Raw genomic sequence first — 9155 nt, forward strand, 5'->3', positions numbered from 1 at the left:
AAAAGGAGACAGAGTGCTGGTGCAGGTTCATGTGTTGACAGGAAACTGGGATGTGCTGCTTTCCTGTCTCTTCTCCATTGTCTACCGTATGTCTGTGTTTAAAATCGTCTTGCCAGGATTTGACTAAGTGAGAGTGACTCGAATGTGCATGTTGCTACGTCTCCAAAGTAGTACAAATCATCCAAAGCAGTCTGTTGCACAGGGGTAGAATAAATTGTAGGAAGGTTTTGAAGAAAATCACTGGGAACGCACCCCTAAAAAATTTGAGAACTCACCATAAAAAACAACACACTTTTACAGGTCAAAATTATTTTACTCAGTTTCCACATGTTCTGCCTCAATACCACCCATGGTTATGCGCCATAATAAATGAAAACATTTTTCAATTCAATAATCAAACAGTACACAAGGATAGTTTTTTTATTTAGATCCCCATTAGCTGTTGTACATGCAGCAGCAACTCTTCCTGGTGTCCACACAAAACATAAAATACATGACAGAGTAAAATAGTTATAGACAAGAACAACATAAGATAATATTACATTAAATAAAACATTTAAATATGATAAAAGATTCATACATTGATTGTACAAGACAATAGGAACCCCTGCTCTTTACATGACATAGACTGACCAGGTGAATCCAGGTGAACCCTATGATCCCTTACTGATGTCACTTGTGAAATCCACTTCAATCAGTGTAGATGAAGGGGAGGAGTCAGGTTAAGGAAGGATTTAAAATACTTAAGACAATTGAGATGGATTGTGTATGTGTGCCATTCAGAGAGTAAATGGGTAAGACAAAACATTTAAGTGCCTTTAAAAGGGGTATGGTAGTAGGTGCCAGGGGGCAATGGTTTGTGTTAAGAACTGCAACGCTGCTGGGTTTCTCAGGCTCAACAGTTTCCTGTGTGTATCAAGAATGGCGCCGGGGGAGATGGCTGCCGTTTTACGGGCTCCTAACCAATTGTGCTATTGTGTGTTTTTTAGCGTTATTTGTAACTTATTTTGTACGCAATTTTCTGCCACTGTCTCTTATGCCTGAAAAGAGCTTCTGGAAATCAGGACAGCGATTACTCGTACTGGATGAAGATTTTTTCTTTAACGAGTCGGACGCAAATGATTTACTTCAGACACCGGACAGGACCCTCATCCCCGTCATTCGCATGAAGAAGAGACGGAGATATCGGGGACGTAGGTCAGTGTGCCTTGTAAGGATCTGACGGAGAGTGGGTAATCCACCTCTACCATCAGTCCTATTAGCCAACGTGCAATCATTGGATATTAAAATGGATGAGTTCCGATCAAGACTAACCTACCAACGGGACATTAAAAACGGTAATATCTTTTGTTTCACCGACATGACATGTTTCACCGACACAGACATGGATAACATACAGCTGGCTGGGTTTTTCGTACATCGGCAAGATAGAACAGCTGCCTACGTTAAGACAAGGTTTGGCGGTCTGTGTCTATTTGTAAATAACTGCTGGTGCACTAAATCTAATTAAGGAAGTCTCAAGGTTTTGCTCGCCTGAGGTAGAGTATCTCATGATAAGCTGTAGACCACACTATTTACCAAGAGAGTTTTCTTCTATATTTTTCAGTGCTGTCTATTTACCACCACAAACTGATGCTGGCACTAAGACCGCACTCAACGAACTGTATAGGCCATAAGCAAACAAGAAAATGCTGATCCATAGGCGGCGCTCCTAGTGTTCAGGGACTTTAATAAAGGGAAACTTAAATCCGTTTTACCTGATTTCTACCAACATGTTATATGTGCAACCAGAGGAAAAACAACTCTAGACCCCCTTTACTCCACACACAGAGATGCGTACAAAGCTCTCCCTCGCCCTCTCCCCAGAATTCTATGCCCCGAATTCCTGCTTATAAGCAAAAACTAAAGCAGGAAGTACCAGTGACTCGGTCAATAGGGAAGTGGTCAGATGACGCAGATTCTAAGCTACAGGAGTGCTTTGCTAGCACAGACTGGAATATGTTCCAGGATTCTTCCGATGGTATTGAGGAGTACAACACATCAGTCACTGACTTCATCAATAAGTGCATCGATGACATCGTCCTGACAGTGACTGTAGGTACTCCAACCAGAAACCATGGATTACAGGCAACATCCGCACTGAGCTAAAGGCTAGAGCTGCCGCTTTCAAGGAGCAGGACTCTAACCCAGATGCTTAGAAGAAATCCCGCTATGCCCTCCGATGAACCATAAAACAGGCAGAGCCTCAATACTGTCATGCCCTGATCTGTTTCACCTGTCCTTTTGATTGTCTCCACCCCCTCCAGGTGTCGCTTAATTTCCCCAGTGTATTTATCCCTGTGTTTCCTGTCTCTCTGTGCCAGTTGGTCTTCTATGTTTCCAAATCAACAAGCTTTTTTCCCTTTCTCCTGCTTTTTGCATTCACCTTTTTCTAGTCCTCCCGGTTTTGACCCTGGCCTGTTTCTGGACTTTGTACCCGCCTGCCTGACCATTCTGCCTGCCTTGACCATGAGCCTGTCTCTCACTCTGTAACTCCTGGACTCTGATCTGATTTTGACCTTTTGCCTGTCCACGACCATTCTCTTGCCTACCCCTTTGGATTAATAAACATTGTAAGACCAACCATCTGCCTCCTGTGTCTGCATTTGGGTCTCGCCTTGTGCCTTGATAAATGCAGGACTAAGATTTAATTGTACTACACACACAGACACTCGTTGGATGTGGCAGGGCTTGTAAACTATTACAGACTACAAAGGGAAGCACAGCCGCGTGACAAGAGCCTACCAGACGAGCTAAATTACTTCTAGGCTCACTTCGAGGCAAGCAACACTGAAGCATGCATGAGAGCACCAGCTCTTCCGGACGACTGTGTGATCAAGAGCTCAGCAGCAGGACCAGACGGATTACCAGGACATGTACTCCGAGGATGCTCTGACCAACTGGCAAGTGTCTTCACTGACATTTTCAACCTGTCCCTGACCGAGTCTGTAATACCAACATGTTTCAAGCAGACCACCATAGTCCCTGTGCCCAAGAACACCAAGGTAACCTGCCTAAATTACTGCCGACCCGTAGCGCTCACATCTGTAGCCATGAAGTGCTTTGAAAGGCTGGTCATGGCTCACATCAACACCACTATCCCAGAAATACTAGACCCACTCCAATTTGCATACCGCCCCAACAGATCCACAGATGACGCAATCTCACTCCACACTGCCCTTTTCCACCTGGACAAAAGGAAAACCTACGTGAGAATGCTATTCATTGACTACAGCTCAGCGTTCAACACCATAGTGCCCTCAAAGCTCATCACTAAGCTAAGGACCCTGTGACTCAACACCTCCCTCTGCAACTGAATCCTGGACTTCCTGACGGGTTGAAACCCCAGGTGGAAAGGGTAGGTAACAACACATCTGGCACGCTGATCCTCAACACGGGGGCCCCTCAGGGGTGCGTGCTCAGTCCCCTCCTGTACACCCTGTTCACCCATGACTGCATGGCCAAACATGACTCCAACACCATCATTAAGTTTGCCGACGACAAAACAGTGATAGGCCTGATCACCGACAACAATAAGACAGCCTATAGGGAGGAGGTCAGAGACCTGGCAGTGTGGTGCCAGCATAACACCCCCCCCCCCCCCCCCCCCCCAACATGATCAAGACAAAGGAGTTATTCGTGGACTACATCCCCCCTTTCTACGGGGCTGTAGTGGAGCAGGTTGAGAACTTCAAGTTCCTTGGTGTCCACATCACCAACGAAGTATCATGGTCCAAAGAGGGTAGTGCGTACAGCCCAGTACATCACTTGGGCCAAGCTTCCTGCCATCCAGGACCTCTATACCAGGTGGTGTCAGAGGAACCCCCTAAAAATTGTCAAAGACTCTAGCCACCCTAGTCAGAGACTGTGCTCTCTGCTACCGCATGGCAAGTGATACCGAAGCACCAAGTCTAGGTCCAAAAGGCTTCTTGACAGATTCTACCCCCAAGCCATAAGACTCCTGAACAGCTAATCAAAACGCCACCCGTACTATTTTTATTGACCCCCCCCCCCCCCCCCACCCACCCCCACCTCCATTTTTACGCTGCTGCTACTCTCTGTTTATTATCTATGCATAGTCACTTTACCTCTATCTACATGTACATATTACCTCAATTACCTCGACTAACCTATGCTCCCGCACAATGACTCTGTACCGGTACCCCCTCCATATAGCCTCGCTGCTGTTATTCTATTGTTGCTCTTTAATTATTTTTTTATTTTTCTATTTTCTTATTTTACATTTTTTTTACTTGATTTATTACTTCAGTTTATGTTAGTAAATACTTTCTTACACTTATTTTTTTTTTAAACTGCATTGTTGGTTAAGGGCTTGTAAGTAAGCATTTCACTGTTGTATTCGGCACGTGACAAATAAAAATGTGATTTGAATGGTCCACCACCCAAATGACATCCAGCCAACTTGATACAACTGTGGGAAGCATGGGAGTCAACAAGGGCCAGCTCCCTTTGGAACACTTTCGACAACTTGCAGTCCCATGCCCTGACGAATTGAGGCTGTTCTGAGGGCAAAAGGGGGTACAGCTCAATATTAGGAAGGTGGTCCTAATGTTTTGTTACACTCAGTGTATGTTTCAAATGTATGCGTAGGTAGGCAAAAACACTTGACCAATATGGTTAGCCACATGTACTGTAGGAATGGCTATAAACACTTCCCACAATCTCTGATTCATAGCCTGTTGCTACTACAGAGGTGGCATTGTAAGTCTGAAATTGATTGGTCGTGTCATACCAGACCAACTTCCTCAATGCAATTAACTGTTCTGTTTCCCTTCATCATAGTGACATACAGACTGTGTCCGAAATCTGGCTTGCCTACTCCTTACTTAAACTGCATACTGTGTACTAATTGTACTACGTACTATTTAGCACGTAATGTTTATAAAATTATGCAGTATGCCACAGCCAAAACGAAAACAAACGAGATGAGACTGGGGAAAATCTTGACATCGGTGTCCTTCAGGTCAGAGAAGTCGTGGCTTTAGGATGATGCCCGAGTTTCTGACCCAAGATTTAAGTGCCTTTCAATGGGGTATGGTAGTAGGTGCCAGCTCGCACCGGTTTGAGTGTGACAAGAACTGCAACGCTGCTGCAACGCACACAGTTTCCCGTGTGTATCAAGAATGGTCCACCACCCAAAGGTTATCCAGCCAACTTGACACAACTGTGGGAAGCCTTGGAGTAAACATGGGCCAGCATCCCTGTGGAATGCTTTCGACACCTTGTAGAGTCCATGCCCTGATGTTTGGTATACTCAGTGTACTGTATATTGTCAAGGCATCAAGACAGAACAACAACAAATGTCTTATACACTATTCATATAAACACATTCATACATTATTAGATGTGTAGAAAGAGGATAGGTGCTGTGATACAAGTGCTGTGGTTTTTTTAAAGATTAACTTCCTTTTTGCCTGAGTAACCTCTGGTGGCCGAGCATTCCATGATGTCATGTCTGATGGGGTATGTCTGTTTGAATTGTATGCAAATAGATTCTACAAGTGGTTAGGGATTTTCAACACACAAATGTTTTTCAAAAATATTCCAGGGGAAGTAGTCCATTTCTCCTCAACCCTCAACCAGGAAAGACTTTCATTCTCACTGAGATAGTGTTTCCAAACCCTGGTCCTCGAGCACCCCCAACAGTACACAGTTTTGTTGTAGCCCTTGACAAATACCCCTCATTCAACTCATTGAGGGCTTGATGATTAGTTGACATGTTGAATCAGGTGTGCTTGTCCAGGGGTACAATAAAAATGTGTACTGTTGGGGTTACTCGAGGACCAGGGTTGGGAAACACTGGTCTATATCATGCTCACACTGAGGTAGCGCATGTATCTTAGTGTGAAGACGGGTGGGGCCTTAACCGCTTGACCAACCTCAAGCACTTTTTTTCTGTATAGACTTTTCATTCAACATTCCCCATTCACCCTTGTGTATACTTGTTACTGAGACACTAATCTTGGTTAACCCAGAACTAAGATCTTGCAGAATTTGGTCAGATGCTCGATTAAGGTACCAGAATGTTTACCTAGTCTGTCCGCCAGAGATCACTGAGACAGCGAAAGCAAAAGTCTTCCTCTGTTGCAGTCTTCTGTGCTTGATGTTAGTTAATAGCTGTGCCACTCTGGGTGTGGGCCTGTCTGCTGGACAGTAATTGACATGTGTTAACCACCGTTCAACTGTAGGATTCTGCTCTGTTCCTGTCTTTGACTGAGGGAATCAGATGTCTCTGACTAGCCTGGTCCCAGATCTGTTTGTCTCGCCAACTCTTATGGTCATTGTCACAAACAGACCTGGGACCAGGCGTCTTTGACTAATCAATATAGCTCAATGTCACAAGTATCAGTCTGTCTTACTTGTATTTGACAGAACCGCTTTCCAATCACAATTTCACAGCTAGAAATGTAAAGTTTTAAATGAAAAGTTTAAATGAGTTTAGACTCTGTTTTCATCCCCAGTTTTTTACTGAGCAGTTTGTTACCAACCGCCATAGTAGCAGTTTAGCAGCAGACACTACAACTTTCCTAAGGCTTCATGTACCCAGGCATGCTTGAGAGGCTGTGTGCTGAGATAATAAAAGCCCTCCAAAATGTAGATTAAAAAAAAATAATATCAACATGCCTCTTCATTGCCAAGGAGCATATTGATATTTGTGCTTTAGATATAAAAACAACATTCCTTTCCCACAAGGTTGCCAATGGACTGAATCTCATTATTGGTCCCATTTTCAAAACAGGGTTACAAACACAATGACTGAATCACCCACTATCATTCAGAATCTCCTCAATGCCTGCCTAGCCAGGAGATTCATTTCTCTATCCTCATGTACATTTTTTTTGTCTTCATTTCTCTATACAGAGGCTAAATGTCAAGCTTGCCTGACTCCTTCTAGTGACACATCCATTCCAGCAGATAATTACCAAAAGGAAAGTGATGCTTTAGTGTGCCGAGGGGAATTTAATTTACTCTGAAATAAAGAGTTTTTCACTTTCCAATTGACGTTTTAGATACATGTGACTATTTAATTTGATTACCGGTCTTGAAAATCATTGACTTATTAAGGTGTTGAAACCAATTAAGGGCTACATGCTGTTCGTGCTTCCAGATTTTAAACTGTGAATACTGCTTAAAGATCCATGAAATAAGAAACAGGCTGAATATTTTGTTCATTAGTCTGTTGGCCACATAGAGATGCTGTTATTATGAGGCAATCCAGGTAATGATGTTTAATTACAGCAAAATGCTTTACAAAACGTTGAAGAACCTAAAGCAGTGTAGGATTGTGTTTGGTGTATGTCGTCTGGTCTATGATGATCATGTATGTGTGAAATAAAACATTGCTATGAATCAGGGTTTCCCATTTGGCAGCACATGGTCCAAATTTGGCCCTTGGGTGATTTTATTTGGCCCTCCAAGTTTTCTGAGCAAAAAAAAATACATCTTTGTTTTTACATCGTTGTACACCAACAAATCAGCTCCGAGTGATTTTCATGTGTAAATATTTTCCCATGGATACTAGTGAGATACTGTATATGTGATCGTATACAAATGTAAGCAAGGTTTGAAATGATTGTGTTTTAGTGAAATATTATAACTGTTTGGGCTTCTTGCGGTCAATTTACAGTCTAAACATTTTTTGTCATTATGTTCCAGGCCACTGACCATCAGCGCAATAAAAAAATCATATGGTGTAGAAAATGTTTAACTGACTGAAAAGGGCCTTTATCCAGTCAGGATCAAAACATTTTGTTTAAATACCCATGCTTATTCAAAGTCTTTACTAATGCATTATAACCCCATCATAACGCATTCTACCTGTTGGCTTTATTAATGTTACTGAAAGTTTCAAAAATAGTGGTGTTCAAAAACAAAACTGTACCACCTGCAAACATTGTGACACAACATAAGCACCGTTGGATTCAACCTCTCTTTAAACTAGACTGTGTCCTTGTGTCCTGGTGTAAGCCCCACCACACACGTTGAGTGAGAAGATCTACTGTGTCACTGGGATAGGGTGGTATCTCTACGGCTGGGAAGACCATGCTCCTCTGCTGGTTATGATTGGAGCGTGCGTTGTCATGGGTCACGCCTCTGATCCAGGATTCCCTCCGTCTGGCCTCAGGTCAGGAGTTGGGCTACGGGGGGGCCTTTAACGCCATGACACAACTATTAACATTGGCTTCTCACTCACAGTAAGTTCCTTACTTGACCTGTACTGTAGCTGAAGATACTTTTATAGAGGCTGGATCAAGATAACTCTTTTGGAGACTGTTGTAATCCATACTGACATGTGGAAACAGCAGACCAAAAAACACACACTCCTGTGAAAAGTTCCTCTTTTGCACCATGACCAGACCAACTGCCTGTGAATGTTATGCTGTTTTGTAGATAAGGGCTGCCTTCCATTGTAGGTGACTCAGCTATCCAGAACACGCTGCATCTCCACAGATAATACCACTCAGAAAGGTCAGAAAATAATGGGATAATGGGGAACAACTGTTGCTTTTCTCCTAGCATACTTGCAGCAAAGATTCCCTGTCCTCGAAACGTCATTTAAGGTATTATAATGACAAAACATGGCAGACAAAATGAGCCCACTTCTTTGAATAAAATAAGAGGTATATTACTCATTATTTATTGGCCATTTTTATAATTATTAATCCACAAAAGATTTGGCTTTGAATAATTTGAGGCAATATCCTATTTGTGCATTCAACACTGCAATAAACCAATGTTCTGAACATGTTAGTTTAAAAAATATATACATTTGACAAACTACTATGAATTCTGAGAAAAAGAAGAAAAGTTCATGGGCCCTAAACTATGTGTGCTGAAATGTTTCTACTATGTTGGCAGAATATGAATTCAATGCACTAGAAACAAAACAATGCAATTATAGAGCGAAGAGAAAGGCAGTACTTCAAGAATTCATTCACTGTTGTGCACAGTCTGCCTGTGCAGGGACATGCCAGGGTATCCCTCAACAAGGATGCAGCTGATTTACAGAGACACAGTATCATTGCGTCAATGGGATGCTTGTCTTTAAGAGTCTGTTTAAATTGTAATTAGGTGTTTTCGCACGTTACTTTTCT

The sequence above is a fragment of the Oncorhynchus mykiss genome, chromosome 1, assembly GCF_013265735.2.
Source record: "Oncorhynchus mykiss isolate Arlee chromosome 1, USDA_OmykA_1.1, whole genome shotgun sequence".
NCBI lineage: Eukaryota > Metazoa > Chordata > Actinopteri > Salmoniformes > Salmonidae > Oncorhynchus > Oncorhynchus mykiss.